Source organism: Solanum stenotomum, chromosome 6 (genome assembly GCF_019186545.1).
Source record: "Solanum stenotomum isolate F172 chromosome 6, ASM1918654v1, whole genome shotgun sequence".
Lineage (NCBI taxonomy): Eukaryota > Viridiplantae > Streptophyta > Magnoliopsida > Solanales > Solanaceae > Solanum > Solanum stenotomum.
In genome coordinates, this window is record NC_064287.1 from 4285942 (window position 1) to 4298249 (window position 12308).

The following is a 12308-nucleotide window of genomic DNA, read 5'->3' on the forward strand; positions in this document are numbered from 1 at the left end:
GGTTTGTCAAGTGGATTATGACTTTTATCTCAACAGTTACCTACTCTATAATGATTAATGGTATATGAAAGATTGCAAAAATAAATATATAAAAGAGACGTGCTGAATATTTCCTGTGTTTATTCCTCTGTTCGGTACATGTATATATAGAAAAGATAAAATAACAAACTACCCAACTATCCTATATATTAGCTACCTCAACACAACATATTAGTATTTGTACGGAAGTAAGTCACACACTACCCAACTATCTCCTAATTGGTAGACACCTTAATTAACCAACTACTATTTACATGGAAGTAAAAATGGAAAAGGAAAACTGTAATTTACAGATGGAAAAAAACAAAACTAAAACCAAAAATAAAGGCTTTGTGTCTGAAAAACATAATATTTTTAACCTTCTTCATTCTTCTTTGGCACAAAATCATCCTTGAGCTTTTTCACGGACGAATCTCCAATAAATTCAACATACTCCATCATTTGCAGCCAAGAAGGGACTGAGACAAGGTGACCCCATGTCACCTTCCATTCCTGGTTTGTTTTAACTATGGTCCATTGTTTCAATCAATTCTCCCTTGCCTCTGGTGCCATAGATGACCGTTCTTAGCCCGATCCACTAGACTAGAGATGGTTTGACAGACTCCTCACCCATTTTTGTAATTATATTTTTCTAATTAGGAAATGCTTTTAAAATTCTTAACAAGGTGTCATATTGTAATTTTTACATAATGGACCTAATGTGTCATATTGTAATTTTTACAGTGTGAAGATGTTAAGGTCGCCTCTTTATAATCAAGTACAATTTCTTTATGAATTAACTCCAATAGAGCAAAAATATGAATTGCTAGAGAAGCATTTGTTCTCCTTGACGTGAATGAGTTCATAAGTTTCATTTACAGTATCTGAAAATGCATAAGGTATGAAGTAAGTGAAGAAAAGTTTGTTTTCAGAATCAGTATTGACAAATGTTTTTCTTTGAAGTATCTTTTTTTGCTACAACTGAATAAAAATTATTATATTAGACGATGCAGATGTAGAACGCCTATATATTTGGTTCTAGTAGTTATTTTACTAGAAATTGGTTTTCTTTACATAATGACATATCACAGTTACATTATTAAAAACTTGTATACCTGATTTACAACAACTTGAAAATGACTGTGAAATGATTCAACATCCTGGAAGTTGTATTTGATGTATTCCTTCGAGGGGACTTGTATAAAAGTTACCATTTTTTGTGTGATCATGATTTGTGTTATCGTCGGATCCTAAGATAACAAAAGAAAAATCAAAATTTAGAACGATAGAGTTTTAAACCGAATCAATCGATACACAATCCTAATAGTATGAGTAAGTACATGGAAAGTGTGATAACTGATGAAAGTTCATTAAATTGAAATTCAATATTGATAGGAAAATTGAAGAAAATAATGACTTACTCCCACATCGCTAAGTAGAGAAGACAAAAGAGTAATGATGAGATACTAAAATAAGAGACAAAGGACAATAGAGAAACATAATTAAAACAGACGAGGTCAATGGGCGATCAAGAAGGCCCATAGCCTAGGTGGTGACCTCCATTTCACTTTGGAAGAGTGCCTTCCTAAGGACGATCCAAGTAGTTGATCCTACGTCATAATTTGTGACAACGGGGGCTTGCATTTGCACGGCCCCTACCCTATTCAAAGTACAGCTATTTCTAGTATCTAATTTATACGCTTGTGAGTTATTTGAGCACACACATTCTCAATAATTTATATCTACCCTATTCAAAGTACAACTATTTCTAGTATCTAATTTATAGGCTTGTGAGTTATTTGAGCACCCACATTCTCAATAATTTCTATCTTTTCCTATTCTTCACAGTGAAACATTAAAAAACAAATGCTTTGATCTTTATATTAGAATTTACAATTGTATTAATGATTACTAAGAAGTTGCAGAATATCTATAGCAATCAACATGAAAAAATTGAAAAGAAAAGAAACATAAACAAATAGGTTGATAAAATTGAATATTTCACTTTTTTCGTCTGATTCTTGCGTCTCATCTCCCATATCGATACGTTATCCATGTAGGCAAGTTGTAACAACATTAGTGGACACAATGTTACACTACAACAAAAATAATTTATAGCAGCAATAAATATGGACATTAACAAATGGTACAAAATCTTTTATCGACATTAGTTAATTGTCATCTGATCAACTATCCCTATAGGCTTTAGCGATATGTACATAGAGTACGTACTAAATGTTGGAAAACTATATGCACAACGAAAGCATACCAAAATATGCTCCTTAAATGAATAACAGATAACCAGTAGGTTTATGCTAGAACACATAAATTTACTGAAATTTAATTCAAGAATTATCTCTTGAAGCCTGAACAGATAAGTTAGACATACCTTTAAGCGAATCCACAAGATAGACATCAACATTACAATCTTCTACAATGATCCCAAGTTCACATCCGAACTCTCTCAATATTTGGGTGGACAAATATTATATAGAAAATCTTATTCTTTTCTAGGTTAGAAGAACCCCTACTTATAGAAATTTCTTCTCAGTCCAAAAGGGAGAAGAAAACCCAAGTTTTTTCTTGTAAAATAAAAAAACGAACGTTATTCCTATAATGACTGGGTTCTGTCATTATAGAAAAATCAACGGGAAAATTTTTTGGGTCATAAATTTTTTTCGTAGTAACTTGAAATTTCCTACCTAGTCCAGATTTGAAAGAAATCGAAGTCATTAAGGTGTAGGGAAATATGATAACAATCGGGTGACTTATTTATGATTTTGATTACATGAGTAGTTAGATAAGTCGTTAAGGAACTCGTACGACTTTACAGAATTGAATTCGGATGAGTAGAACTCCCGGAATCGATCTTAGCGTGAACAATATTTTCTGAGCGTCATTGGTTAAAGGGGTGTTGTAAAAAGGGGGTCTTGGAATTATTAAAATAGCTCACTGGTTCCGTGCAAGCCGTTGGGGTGACATTTCTGCCGCCAGGGCGGGGCCGCTGTAGAGGGGTGAGGACCGCTGTGGCGGGTTCGACGCGACTTAAGGTCGTAAATAAACCCCAAAATGTCTTTATTCTGCACTTTTTGATTTTTAGAGCTAAGGAACGAACCCCAAGCGACTCTTGACAGTTTTTCACCATTCTTGAGGCTAAATGTAAGTTTTTCACTCCCCGAATTCGTTTTTCGATCCGTAGAACATAATAGAATGGATATTATCGATAATGGAGGGTTTTGATCTAGATTCTATGGTGGGAACATCCCTTTTTGGATACTAGGGATCATGGGTTTGATCTAGGGTTCATAGAATTGTTAGTAATTTGCGTAATTAGTGATTGTTTATTGATTCCCGCAATATATTGATTATTTGTAGACCAAGAAAAAGAGTAACGAATCTGGAAATGGAAGGATCAAGTTTCTTAGGGTTTCAAGCTTGTTTCGAGGTAGGTGATGATTGCGATTCTATGATTGTGTGATGTATGTTTGTTATTGCTTCATTATGATACATGTATGTATGCAAATGTTGCATTATTGATCACACTTGTTGTAAATGAGATAAATGAATAACTATATGCCATGAATAACTTCATTGTATGATTATTGAGAATATACTAGTGGTTGTGATTGTGGTGTGTTGATTGGATCAGATACCGCATTCTGGTATACTAATTGGGATTGCTTGCCATGTTTCGGCATAATTATGAGATCGTTGCCACGTTTCGACATAAACATTGGATCAGGTACCATGTTTCGGTATGGTAACAGTTTGGGTTTGGGTTCCATGAGAGGACCAATGACTTGTTATAAATGTATATTGTTGAGCATGTGATAATCATTATTGTATATGTTCGGTATTTTGCATGTTTATAATGTTGTATTGACTTGCTTATGTTACACTTAGTGGGATAGCCACGTGATCCTACTTGTACACTATGGTTGTGTACTGATACTGCAGTTGCTCTTTCTTTGTTAAGTACAGGACATCTTCAAGCGGCTACTGACATACCTCGTTTAGAAGATCAGTAATCATCGTTCGAATTCAAGGGTGAGTCAGTTCTTTCAGGCTGCCATTCTATGTCCACATTTCGGACTTAAACTTTCTAGTTAGTGGATTTGTTCATTAGTTTGGGGTTGTGACCCATCTTGTTTAAGACTTGTTGAACTTTAGATGATTTGGTATATTGATTTTCAGGTTCTAGGTATATTTTCCGCATTTGTTTAGTTGATAGACTGTTGTTTGGAGTTTATGGGAACTCCCTATTTCTTTCCTTAGTATTTAACTTGTTTCGTATCCTTAAATGCTTTAGTTTTTGATTTAGTTTCTTGGTTTGGGTTGTAGTAGTGGTTCTCCCACCGGAGGGTTAGTGTGGGTGCCAATCACGACGGTCTGGGTTGTGACAAAGTTGGTATCAGAGCCTAGTTTCGTTGATCTCGATGTACCAAAATGAGTCTAGTAGAGTCTTGTGGAACGGTACGGGGACACCTTTACTTTTCTTTGAGAGGCTATAGGACTTTAGGAAATCTCTCTGTTTTCTCTTGTCTCATTTCGTTCTATGACTTGATTCTAATTGTTATCTGGTGATTCAAATTGGTATCTAACCTCCTTCACTCTTCTGTCCGCAAATGGCTAACACTAGGTTCAACGGCGTCAGACCCGTAGCTCCCGTCAATGCTCTAGCTAAGTAATCTGCAGCAAGAGGTCGCGGTCGAGGCAGGGGTAGAGAAAGAGCTAGGGGCAGAGGCCGTGAAAGAGTAGCGCCTGCTGGGAATGAAGCTCCTGTTGAGAATGCTCCTATGAATGAGAACCCTCTTGCGCATCATGAAGAAATAAAGATGAATGTTCATGTTGAGAATATTGAAAATGTTGAGGGTGTGGGACAAGAGAAAGAGGTGCATGCGGAGACTACAAGTATTTCCTTCCTTAGATCCAGTGTTGGCTCAGCAGATTATGTCGTTCTTGAAGGGGTTGGTTGGTCCTGGAGTGCTTCCCTCTGTTCAAGCAGCTCAGGCTCCTGCTCGTCCTCCTATTGCTAACACTGCCTCCAAGACGCGTGGAACGGGAGGTAATGATGCTTTCTTCCGTCCTTTGTTGGGTTCTGTTATGACTGGTAATGAGCATGAAATGTTGACTAGGTTTTTAAAGCTAAAACCTCATGTGTTTCTTAGTTCTGAGAATGAGGATGCTTATGAATTTATCTTAAACTGCTATGAGAAGCTTCATAAGTTGGGAATTATCCATCAGCATGGGGTTGAGTTCGTGACTTTTCAACTTCAAGGTGAGGCTAAGCAGTGGTGGAGAGCTTATATGGAATGTAGATCTTCAACTTTACCTCCACTTACTTGGACCCAATTTCATGCTCTGTTTCTAGAGAAATATGTGCCCCGGACTTTGAGAGATCACAAGAAGGATGAGTTCATGGCTTTGGAGCAAGGTGGTATGACTGTGACTGCTTATGAGGCCAAGTTCCATACTTTGTCTAGATATGCTACTCAATTGGTGACTACTGAAGAGGAGAAGATCCGTTTATTTATTAGAGGACTATATTCTGAGTTGCAGGTTATATCTGTTTATATGACCTCTGCAGGGAGGAGCTTTAATAAGGTGACATACTATGTTAAGAAAGTAGAGGGGGTGAGGCGAGACGGTCAGGCTAAGGCATTGGCAAAAAGGGCTAAGAACTCGGGTAACTTTCAAGGTTCTTATTCTAGACGTTCAGGGAGACCAACGCTTGCAGCCAAGTGAATTTAGTCCGCTATGCCCGCCTCTACAGGTAATTACTCGGGAACTCCACCTCATAATTTGATTCAGGATAGCCAGTGAGTCGTACCTTCAGCGGGCAGCAGGCCATCTTTTGATCGTACATGTTACAACTGTGGAGAACCTGGGCATATGAAAAGAGATTGTCCCCACCCACGAGTGTTAGATTCCGCGCAGCAACATACTAGAGCAGTGGTACCCGCATTAAATGGTAATAATGGTAGAGGACGTCCACAAGGTGGGCGAGGAGGTAATCAGCGAGGCCGTGGAGGTAGAGAAAATGTTAATGCAGGTAGGGGTAACGTGCAACCAGGCAATGAAGTGGTTCGTCAAGATGATAAGGCTCAGTGTTATGCCTTTTCAGGCAAGAATGAAGCAGAGGCGTCTGACACAGTGATCACATGTACTATTCTTGTCTGTGATCGGATGGCTAATGTGTTATTTGATCCGGGTTCTACTTATCCATATGTATCCGTGCGATTTGCCTCAGAATTTGCTATGATTTGTGATATATAATTGATGCCTCTATCCATGTTTCTACCCCAGTTGGAGAGTCAATCATAGTCACCCATGTCTATCGTACTTGTCCTATTTTGTTTATGGGGTTTCAGACTTGGGCTGATTTGGTGATTTTGGATATGACTGATTTTGATATAATCTTAGACATGACTTGGTTGTCCCCCTATTATGTTTTGCTTAATTGTAATACTAAGTCTGTAACTCTAGAAATTATGGGAAGGGAAAAATTAGAGTGGGAATGGGTGTACAAGCCTAAACAAACTAAGATCATATCCTCCATTTGGGATAGTAAACTGGTAGGGCAAGGTTGTTTGGCTTATTTGGCTCATGTTAGGGATGTTGAGGTTGAAACTCCATCTATTGAGTCCATTCCCGTGGTGTCAGAATTTAGAGAAGTGTTTCCTAATGACTTGCCTGGTATGCCTCCGGATAGAGATATAAACTCATGCATTTATTTAGAACATGGTACGCGTCCCATTTCTATCCCTACATATTGCATGACTCCAGCTGAATTAAGAGAGTTAAGGCTTAAATCCAAGAGCTTCTTGATAAGGGATTTATTCATCCTAGTGCTTCCCCATGGAGTGCTCCAGTGTTGTTTGTTAAGAAAAAATGGTAGTTTGAGAATGTGAATAGATTATCGGCAATTGAATAGGGTCACTATTCGAAACAAGTATCCTTTGCCTCGAATAGATGACCTTTTTGACCAATTGCAAGGTGCATCACCTTTCTATAAGATTGATCTAAGGTTTGTCTACCATCAATTAAAAATTAGGCCTGAAGATGTGCCCAAGACGACGTTTAGGACTCGCTATGGGCACTCTGAGTTTTTGGTTATGTCTTTTGGTTTGACCAATGCGCCTGCAGCTTTCATGAGTTTGATGAATGGGGTGTTCAAGCCATTTCTTGATTCTTTTGTCATAGTCTTTATTGATGATATTTTGGTCTATTCGAAAAGTGAGGAAGAGCAAACCGACCATCTTTGCATTGTTTTAGGTGTTCTTGGAAATTAAATGTTGTATGTTAAATTTTCTAAGTGTGAATTTTGGTTGACTTCGGTTGCATTTTTAGGACATGTAGTGTCAAAAGAAGGGGTAATGGTAGATCCTCAAAAGATTGAGGCGACTAAGAATTGAGTTCGACCTAGCTCTGTGACAGAAGTTAGGAGTTTTGTTGGGCTCACTAGCTATTATCGTCGATTTGTGAAGAACTTTGCTTCTATTGCTACTCACTTGACTAATTTGACCAAAAAGGAGATACCATTTGAATGGACTGAAAAATGTGAGGAGAGCTTTCAAAAGCTCAAGACTTTTTTTATCACCGTGCCTATTCTAGCATTACCGATTAAAGGTAAATATTTTATTATTTATTGTGATGTTTCACATTCTGGTTTGGGTGATGTGTTGATGCGTGATAAGAATGCTATAGCTTATGCCTCGCGTCAATTGAAGTTGCATAAGAGGAATTATCCAACACATGATTTGGAGTTGGCAGCGGTAGTTTTTGCTCTTAAGATCTGGTGGCATTACCTTTGTGGTGTTAAGTGTGAAGTGTTTACTGATCATCGTAGTTTGCAGCATGTGTTCACTCAAAAGGATCTGAATTTGAGACAACGAAGGTGGATGTAGTTACTTAAAGATTATGATGTCATCATTCAATACCATTCGGGCAAGGCTAATGTGGTGGTAGATGCTTTGAGTCAAAAAACGGTGAGTATTGATAGTTTAGCTTGCTTGAGTGTATCCAAGCGACCTTTGACTAAGGAAATTCAGACCTTATAGTCTAAGTTCATGCAGTTGGGCATCTCAGAAAGAGGTGGGGTATTAACTAGTATTGAAGTGAGGGCCACGTTCATTGAGGAGATCAAGGCCAAACAAATTGAAGATGAGAATTTGGAGGAGCTTTGAAAGAAGACTGCGATTGGTAAGGCACAAGAGACCACTCTTGATGCGGAAGGTATGCTCAGTTTTAAAGGAAGAATTTGTGTTCCTCGAGTTGATGACTTGATTCAAAAAGTGTTGGTAGAATCTCATGGTTCGCGATATTCTATTCATCCGGGTATGACGAAGATGTACCGAGACTTGAAGTGAATTTATTGGTGGTCAAGCATGAAGAAGGATATAGAAGAGTTTGTGGCTAAGTGTCAAAATTGTCAACAAGTGAAGTATGAACATCAAAGGCCTGAATGTTTGCTTCAAAGAATGTCAATTTCGGAATGGAAGGGGGAAAGAATAGCCATGTATTTTGTGGTTGGTCTTCCCAAGACTTTTGGGAAGTTTGATTCTATTTGGGTAGTGGTTGATAGATTGACTAAGTCAGCCCATTTTATTTCGGTAAGAATAGATTATAATGTTGAACAATTTACTAAAGTTTATGTGAAAGATATAGTGAGGTTGCATGGGGTGCTCCTTTCTTTCATCTCAGACCGTGGTACCCAATTCACATCCAAGTTTTGGAGGAAATTACATGATGAATTGGGCACACAACTCACTTTTAGTACAACCTTCCATCCACATACAAACGAGCAGTCAGAGAGGATTATTCAAGTGTTAGAAGATATGTTGAGGGCATGTGTGATTGATTTTGGAGGGCATTGGGATAAGTTTCTACCTTTGTGTGAATTCACCTATAACAATAGTTATCACTCTAGCATAGATATGACACCATTTGAGGCACTCTATGGGAGAGGATGTAGATCACCCATAGGATGGTTTGAGGCTAGAGATGTGAAACCATTGGGGGTCGACTTAGTGAAGGATGTTCAAGATAAGGTGAGGAATATTCAAACTAAGCTTCTAGCAGCCCAGAGTAGACAAAAGAAGTATGCGGATCATAAGGTAAGAGACATAACGTTTCAAACCGATGAAAATGTTCTTCTTAAGGTATCACCCATGAAAGGGGTGTGAGATTCGGCAAGAAAGGTAAGCTAAGTCCGCGATACATTGGTCCATTTGAGGTTCTCGAATGTGTGGGACCAGTAGCCTATAGATTGGCTTTACCTCCTAATCTATCGGGTGTTCATTCGGTATTTCATGTGTCCATGTTGAAGAGATATCATGTTGACGGGGGTTACATCATTACATGGGACTCATTTGTGTTAGATAAAGACCTCCAATATGAGGAGGAACCGATTGCAATTCTTGATCGTGATGTGCACAAGTTGAGGACCAAAGAGATTAATCCGTAAAGAATCAAAGAAGTATCGTCCAGTTGAGGAAGCTACTTGGGAAACCGAGAGGGACATGCGAGACAAGTATCCCCAATAGTTCATCGATTCAAGTACTACTTCATTCCTTCCTTAGCCTATTTTTCCTAAGTTTTTCACTCGGGGACGAGTGATGGGTAAATTGATATCTATTGTAACGACCGGGTTCCGTCGTTATAGAAAAGCCAACGGGGAAAATTTTTGGGTCGAAAAACTTTTTCGTAGTAACTTGAAATTTCCCAACCTAGTCCAGATTTGAATGAAATCAGAGTCATTAAGGTGTAGGGAAATCTGGTAACAACTGAGTGACTTATTTATGATTTTTATTAAATGAGTAGTTAGATAAGTTGTTAAGGAACCCATATGACTTTACAGATTGAATTCGGGTGAGTAGAACTCCCAGAATTGATCTTAGCGTGAACGGTATTTTTTGAGCGTCGTTGGTTAAACGGGTGTTTTGAAATGGGGGTCATGGAATTATTAAAATAGCTCACTGGTTCCGTGCAAGCCGCTGGGGCAAGATTTCTGCTGCCAGGGCGGGGGCACTATAGTGGGGTGAGGATCGCTGTGGCATGTTCGACGCGACTTAAGGTTGTAAATAAACCCCAAATCGTCTTTATTCTGCACTTTTTAATTTTTAGAGCTAAGGAACGAACCCCATGCGACCCTTAACAATTTTCCACCATTCTTGAGACTAAAGGTAAGCTTTTCACTCCTCGAATCCATTTTTTGATCAATAGAACGTAATAGAATGGATAATTATCAATAGGGGAGGGTTTTGATCTAGATTCCATAGTGGGAACAACCCTTTTTGTATACTTGGGATCATGGGTTTGATCTAGGGTTCATAAAATTGTTAATAATTCAGGTAATTAGTGATTGTTTATTGATTTTCATATTATAATGATTGTTTGTAGACCAAGAACAAGCGGAATGAATCCAGAAAGGGAAGGATCAAGTTTCTTAGGGTTTCAAGCTTGTTTCGAGGTATGTTATGGTTGTGATTCTATGATTGTGTGATGTATGTTTGTTCTTGCTTCATTATGATACATGTATGTATGCGAATGTTGCATTATTGATCACACTTGTTGTAAATGAGATAGATGAATAACTATATGCCATGAATCATTTCTTGATTGTATGATTATTGAGAATGTACTTGTGTTTGTGATTATGGTGTGTTGATTGGATCGGATATACTGCGTTCCGATATACTAATTGGGATTGGTTGCCACGTTCTGACATAATTATGGGATCGGCTGTCACGTTCCGGCATAAATATTGGATCGGGTACCATGTTCCGATATGCTAACGGTTTGGGTTCCATGAGAGGACCAATGACTTGTTATAAATGTATCTTGTTGAGCATGTGATAATCGATATTGTATATGTTCAGTATTTTGCATGTTTATAATGTTGTATTGACTTGCTTATGTTACACTTAGTGGGATAGCCGTGTGATCCTACCAATACATTGCGGTTGTGTACTGATATTGCACTTGCTCTTTCTTTGTTGAGTACAAGGCATCTTCAAGCGGCAACTGATTGACCTCGTTTAAAATACAGTGGTCATTGTTCGAATTCAAGGGTGAGCCAGTTCTTCCAGGCTGCCATGAGTTCTCCTTTCGTTTATGTCCACATTTCAGACTTAGACTTTCTAGTTAGTGTATTTGTTCATTAGTTTGGGGTTGTGACCTATCTTGTTTAGACTTGTTGAACTTTAGATGTTTTGGTATGTTGACTTTCAGGTTCTAGGTATATTTTCCGTATTTGTTTAGTTGATAGACCTTTGTTTGGAGTTTATGGGAACTCCCTATTTCTTTTCTTAGTATATAACTTGTTTCGTATCCTTAAATGCTTTAATTTTGGGTTTAGTTGCTTGGTTTGGGTTGTAGTAGTAGTTCTCCCACATGAGGGTTAGTGTGGGTGCCAATCACGACGGTCTGGGTCGTGACAATTTCCTACGTTTAGCTTGAAGAACAAGAAACAACCGTTATTCCCTTCTTTTCTGTTTGAAATAGAATTTTAAGTTCTAGTAAAATATGGGCATTGTAGGGACCACAAAATTAATTGCTGATGCTTCCTATTATGGAAATAATTCCAAATAATTAATTGGAATTTTTATTACCATAATAAATTACAAGTCATTCCATCAGAAATTCGTAATTGCACTCCTTTATTTATATTTTGAAATTTCCCATTATTATGGAAATAATTTCAAATAATTAATTTGAATTTTTATTACCATAATAAATTACAAGTCATTCCACCAGAAATTCGTAATTGCACTCCTTTATTTATATTTTGAAATTCCCCATTAAACAATTATGTAATTCTCATGTTAAGATTACAGTACAATAAATTAAAATTACTCATGAATTCAATTCAAAAAACAATTTCCTTTAAAGCACTGCTTAACTTATTTCGTGTATCAGATTCATAAATCTACTTACAATGTTTGACACGATGAAAACTTATAAGCTTCTCAAAAAGACATAGCATCAATCTCTTTATCGAGACATGAATTCCATCAACTAACTTATTATTTCACCAATATATATTATTATCATCCAATCTACCAGACATATTGATCGATCTTAAAATCTCACATTTTAATAAATCAAAATGATAGTTAATATAATACATATCATAATAGTTATATTAGGATTGAGAATATAAGTACATTTAATGGTTTAGAGAATTAGCTTTCATCAGTCAGTCTAAAACAACTATCTCTACTCAGTTTCATTCAATACATACAAAATGCACTAGCACGAGAAGTTGGAACTATACCGTTCCCATAATC

At 37.4% G+C, this 12308-nt stretch overlaps 1 non-coding gene across 1 annotated transcript; it reads left to right on the plus strand.

Annotated features, from left to right (window-relative positions):
- Positions 1 to 1517: 1517 nt before the first annotated feature.
- LOC125869469 (U1 spliceosomal RNA) lies at positions 1518 to 1677 on the plus strand. Its single transcript, XR_007446841.1, has one exon. It is a non-coding gene; the product is annotated as a U1 spliceosomal RNA (small nuclear RNA).
- Positions 1678 to 12308: the final 10631 nt, after the last annotated feature.